This window comes from Jatropha curcas, chromosome 11 (assembly GCF_041381405.1).
Source record: "Jatropha curcas cultivar XTBG-Jc1 chromosome 11, XTBG_Jcur_1.0, whole genome shotgun sequence".
Classification (NCBI taxonomy): Eukaryota; Viridiplantae; Streptophyta; class Magnoliopsida; order Malpighiales; family Euphorbiaceae; genus Jatropha; species Jatropha curcas.
This window is the reverse complement of record NC_143161.1, coordinates 15,836,823-15,842,944: the sequence shown is the minus strand read 5'-3', so window position 1 is coordinate 15,842,944 and position 6,122 is coordinate 15,836,823.

Sequence of the window (6,122 nt, the reverse complement as noted above, 5' to 3'; positions counted from 1 at the left end):
GATAACTTAAAGAACTTTTATTGAATGAAACCAAAGAATATTGTTACTTTGCATAGAAAATTATGAAGCACAACATGCAAAAAGTCTTTAATAAAACAAGAGAAAAATAGAAGCAATCAAACTCAAGCCTCCGGAGGGCGTTACACCTCGAGGAACTCTTGGATGTTCTTTGCACAAACAATAATAAGTGACTCTCGTCATCTTATTTCTGAGTACTACTTTATTATTTTTACTGTATTCTGATTCTACATTTTGCCTATTGCATGATGCATATTACATACTGCATATAGCATATTCTCTTCTTGATTTGGACTTCAATTTATAGAAGAGGAAGATGATGGTAGTTATGAAGGTAGTTGGCTAGCTAAGAGGTGCTTCAGGTGACTTCTCTTGGGAAGAGTCCCAACCTATGCATGGAAAGACATGATTTTCTAGTGGAAACGTGGCAATTAATCGTCTCCTGAAAACACATCTTGTGTCCGCGAGGTTCATGGTTGCGCTCGCGAATTGTGCTTAAGAACTCTCTGCCTTTGTTGAGTGCTTCTTGCGCTTGCGCAAATGAATGTCGCGCTCGCGATCTTTGCTTGTAAACTTTCTGACTCTCAGGAGTACTTCTCGTGCTCGTGTAGATTGATATCGCGCTCGCGACTGGTGTTTTAAAGCCTTTTGAGTCTTCTGGTTTATAGGTTACGCTTGTGACTGCAGGTAGCGCTCGCGACGTTGTCAGTTCTTCTTTCCAACGTGACCTCCTTTGCGTCGCGAAGTCTGCTAGGCAATTTCTTCCATATTTAGTCAACTTGTGGTCCTCTTTTTCTATAAAAGCAAGCCCTTTTCATTCCTTTGCTCAATTTGTATTCCTACAATCACTTTAAAACAAAAACAACACGAGAAAACGTAAAATGTATAAAAACAACATGCAATCATGCAAATTATATGCAAATAACATAACAAGATTTGCCCGCTGCATTTTCTGCAAGTAAATGCATTTTCTTTTTCTTTATTTTCTTATTCTTTTATTTATTCTTTCCCCTTTTTTCATGTGCTCTAACTTTTGCTTAAGCTGCCCTTTGCGGGTTTTCGACTTAACGAGCTTTTTTCTTTTCTTTCTTTTTTCTTTTTTTTTCTTCTTTGTTTTCTCTTTTTTTATTTTATCTATTTTCACTATAAAAAAATCACCAATTTGCGACCGATTATTGCGACCGACTCAATTCGGTCGCAATTTTGCGACCTATGGACAAACAGTCGCTAATTGTAGCGCTAAAAATTCCTTCGAGTTTGTTTTTCATTTTGCGACTAATATACGACGAATTTGTGACCGATCTGCGAGTACGTGTTATTCCGTCGTAAAATTGCGCGCTTCAAAATAAGGAATAAATTCTGAGACTGACTTGCGACCGATTATGTGCGACCAAAAAGTATAGTCGCAAATCGGTCGCAATTTTATTGCGAAGTAAAACGACGTCGCAGAGTTAAAAATTGCAATCGATTTTAATGAAATTTGCCACTGACAAGTCGGTCGCAAATTTTATGGCTTTAAACGCTAGACGCCCTCCTTCTTCTTTCTTCTCCTCCTCCTCTCCTCTCCTCCGTTCGCAGCGCCGTCCCAATGCCTCCTGATGCTGCTCCAGCCCGCCTGACGCCGCCATCTTCGCTCCATTGCAAGTCCGGTCACTCCTCATCGTCGTTCGCGCTATTTGGACACAAGTTCATGTAAGTTTTGCGTTTTTTTTTTCAATTTTTTTTTTTGCGATTTATGTGTTTTTATTATAATTTTTGGTATATTTGTTTGTAGATTTGATAGTTAGATTAAGAATTAGGTACATACAATATTTATTATTATTATTATTATTATTGTTATTGTTATTAATATTGTTACTGTTGTTGTTATTATTATTATTATTATTATTATTATTATTATTATTATTATTATTAATATTGTTACTGTTGTTATTATTATCTTATTATTATTATTATTATTATTATTATTGTTTTACTTGTTATTATATTATTATTATTAATTTTAATTATTATTATTATTATTATTTTATAATATTGTTTTTTTATTGTTATTATTATTATTATTAATTATTCTTATTTCCTTATTATTATTATTATTATTATTATGTATTATATCTAAGAACATAAAAAGATTAATAATTTTAGATATTACTTAAATAAACCAAATCACAACAATATCCTACTTCGGAAGCAAGTTTTCATGTCATGTAAGTGAAACAAGTTAGTAGTTTATGTTTTAATAGTGTTAAGTATTATACTGATCGTATCAATTTTTTACTAGTTAATCTAAACAAATTACAAGAGTAAATGATATTTACTTTCTTTAGTTTCCATCCTTCCTTTTCAACCTAATTAAATTATTTCGTCAATTTAAAATATCATTATATTTTAAGTATGTCATAAGTAAAAAATTAATAAAAACATTACGAGTAGAATAACGAGTAAAAATATGTATAACACGTATTAAAAAAAAAAACTAGTCCAAATATAAGTTATAACATTGCCACATGATATATGATACAGAATAGCAATAATAGAAGCCAATTGTTATGATACATGTAATTAAAATTACTCTTTTTTTATAATTATGAAATAATGCATTTTTTTTTGTTATTATTGTTGTTATTATTCTTAAATATTTTTTTTTTAAAAAAATGAATGATTTGTTTGGGTTGGGGGCATAGTAGTGGCCATTTTGCCTTTTGGAGAATGTTGGTATGACATAGAAGTGTTTATTGAAGTGTCTTTGTATTTGAGATTTGATTGTGTTGTGCCGAAGTGCTGCCGAATTTTTTTACAAAAAATTCAATATGTGGAATCGTACACTTACCTTTATTATAGTAGGTTTATATATATATATATATAACCTTAGTATTGAATAAATGAACTTAGTGAGTTTACATTTATATATAGTTACCCTTATTATAGAAATAACTTTAGTAAGTTAGAAGTGTAAATTGAACATTACATTGTAGCATGTTTTAAGGATGGTTTAGACTAATGCAATTACATATAATTTTCCCTTTATAAACACAGTCTTAATTAGGTAAAAAAAAATGCGAACTAATCGAGATTGGATGTACTGGAGGTTCGAGGTCAGTGGGATATTAAGACAAGAGTTCTTGCAAGGATTGGAGATGTTTATATAGTTTGCAGTTCGTAATCCCAGTTGTATGGATGGTAATAATTTGAGGTGTCCATGTAATCACAAGAAGTGTCGAAATAGAGCCTTCTTGGACATCGATACAATTAAACTTCATTTATGCAAAAATGGGTTCATGGAAAATTATTACGAATGGATACATCATGGTGAACCTCGAGTTTCCAGTGGGTCAGGCCACGCTATTCCAGTAAGTTTAGAAGGTCAGCCTTATCAATTTCTGTATGGTAATCAATGCAATGATATGGTAATCGATGCGAGTAGAGTAGAATGTCATTGGGATAATATGGAGGAATCACCAAATGTAGCAGCACAACAATTGTTTGACATGCTAAGTGCAGCTAACAGTGAATTGTGGCCTGGATGCAAGAATCATTCAGTTCTATCTGTTGTGGCACGATTACTACACATGAAAGCAGAGCACCATTTTTCAAAAAGGTGTTACGATGATTTTTTGCAGTTAGCAAAGGAAATGTTGCCTGAAGGCCATTCAATGGTTGATAATTTTTATCAGACGAAAAAATTAGTTCGGGGATTAGGACTACCCGTTGAAAAGATTGATTGTTGTCGTAATAATTGTATGATATACTGGGGTGTTGACTGGAAATTCAGAGACTGCAAGTTTTGCAATCTTCCAAGATATCAACGGCGAGGTCAAGGGACTGGTAGAGTACAAAGAGAGAAGGCTTTCAAGAAGATGTATTATTTCCCTCTTGTTCCTCGCCTTCTTATATGCATCTAAGGCGACAGCTGAACACATGACATGGCATGCTTTGCATGAATATGTGAACCCCTACCCCCAAATATTGGCATATGATGAATATGACTAAGGGCAGAAATGCACGTGAATGTGTGAGTCGCCACTTTGTTTAATTATTTTCGGGTAAACTAGGAAAAACCCTAAGTTGACTCCAATTTTAATTAACTTAATTACTAGATTAATTATCCCCATGTCTAAGGCATGGTTTGCGAACCCGAGGTGGATCCCGAGACCATGTCATGTTGATGAACTAACCAATGAATGAATGCTTTGCAAGGTGATGATGTAATTGGACCAATGAAATGTTTAAGTGATTTCGACTTGCCGCTCGGGGTTAAATCCCAAACGTGCCTACGTACTTCCATTTGAATGGAAGATCAAAGTCGACGTAGTTCGATAGGCCTTTTTTAAAGGGCTTTGAATGGGTATGCTTAATGCATGAGTGTGTGTATGTAACGCCCTGATTTTTCTGTGTCTAAACTGATTCATATGTTTGGCAACTTCTATTTTTAGGGGAAACTCTTGCAGTTTTTCTGTCGGACTCTCCCAAATCAATTTCAAAATAAAATATTATTACTTGCTAAACTTGTGAATCCTAAGTCACTTCTAATTCATAATGTGGTTGTATGATTTATATGTAGGTTAGGACGGTGCCTGCAGCACCGAATGTGGCATCCATCGTCGGGTCTTTCTGTGACGACCCGACTCTAATCACCAGAGGAATTGTCCGCTTTGGATCAAGCCAAATCGCCCATACAAGATGGCAAGACCTGCATGGTTTTGTCCGGTAAGTGAAATGGGAAACTTCCCAGGAGGTCACCCATCCTGAGATTTATGTTAAGCGAGCACGCTTAACCCTGGAGTTCTTCCAACTCTCCAGCCACTCCACCAAAAGGCGCCTCTAATGATTAGTTTCCCCCTTTTCGATATATGATTCGATTCATTCCTGTGTCCCGCATTCCACTACCCTAGCTAGCCTGCCATCTTAGAAGCTAGCCAGGAGCTTCGCTCTACCCGCCCTCTTAGGATTGCTTTGCCGGGTCGGGATGTCACAGGCCCACCAGCTTCCGCGTGGTTCGTCCTCGAACCATACATCTACTGGAGGGGGTCAGGCTCTGATACCAACTGTCACGACCCGACTCTAATCACCAGAGGAATTGTTCGCTTTGGATCAAGCCAAATCGCCCATACAAGATGGCAAGACCCGCACGGTTTTATCCCGCAAGTGAAATGGGAAACTTCCCAGGAGGTCACCCATCCTGAGATTTTTGTTAAGCGAGCACGCTTAACCCTGGAGTGCTTCCAACTCTCCAGCCACTCTACCAAAAGGCGCCTCTAATGATTAGTTTCCCCCTTTTCGATATATGATTCGATTCATTCCTGTGTCCCGTATTCCACTACCCTAGCTACCCTCTAATGATTCATTCCTGTGACATCCCGACCCGGCAAAGCGATCCTAAGAGGGCGGGTAGAGCGAAGCTCCTGGCTAGCTTCTAGGATGGCAGGCTAGCTAGGGTAGTGGAATGCGGGACACAGGAATGAATCAAATCATATATCGAAAAGGGGGAAACTAATCATTAGAGGCGCCCTTGGGTGGAGTGGCTGGAGAGTTGGAAGAACTCTAGGGTTAAGCGTGCTCGCTTAACAGAAATCTCAGGATGGGTGACCTCCTGGGAAGTTTCCCATTTCACTTGCGGGACAAAACCATGCGGGTCTTGCCATCTTGTATGGGCGATTTAGCTTGATCCAAAGCGGACAATTCCTCTAGTGATTAGAGTCGGGTCGTGACAGTTGGTATCAGAGCCTGACCCCCTCCAGTAGATGTATGGTTCGAGGACGAACCACGCGGAAGCTGGTGGGCCTGTGACATCCCGACCCGGCAAAACGATCCTAAGAGGGCGGGTAGAGCGAAGCTCCTGGCTAGCTTCTAGGATGGCAGGCTAGCTAGGGTAGTGGAATGCGGGACACAGGAATGAATCGAATCATATATTGAAAAGGGGGAAACTAATCATTAGAGGCGCCTTTTGGTGGAGTGGCTGGAGAGTTGGAAGAACTCCAGGGTTAAGCGTGCTCGCTTAACGGAAATCTTAGGATGGGTGACCTCCTGGGAAGTTTCCCATTTCCCCCAAGAACAAAACCGTGCGGGCTGTAGGGCCCAGAGCGGACAATATCACACATGGGCTG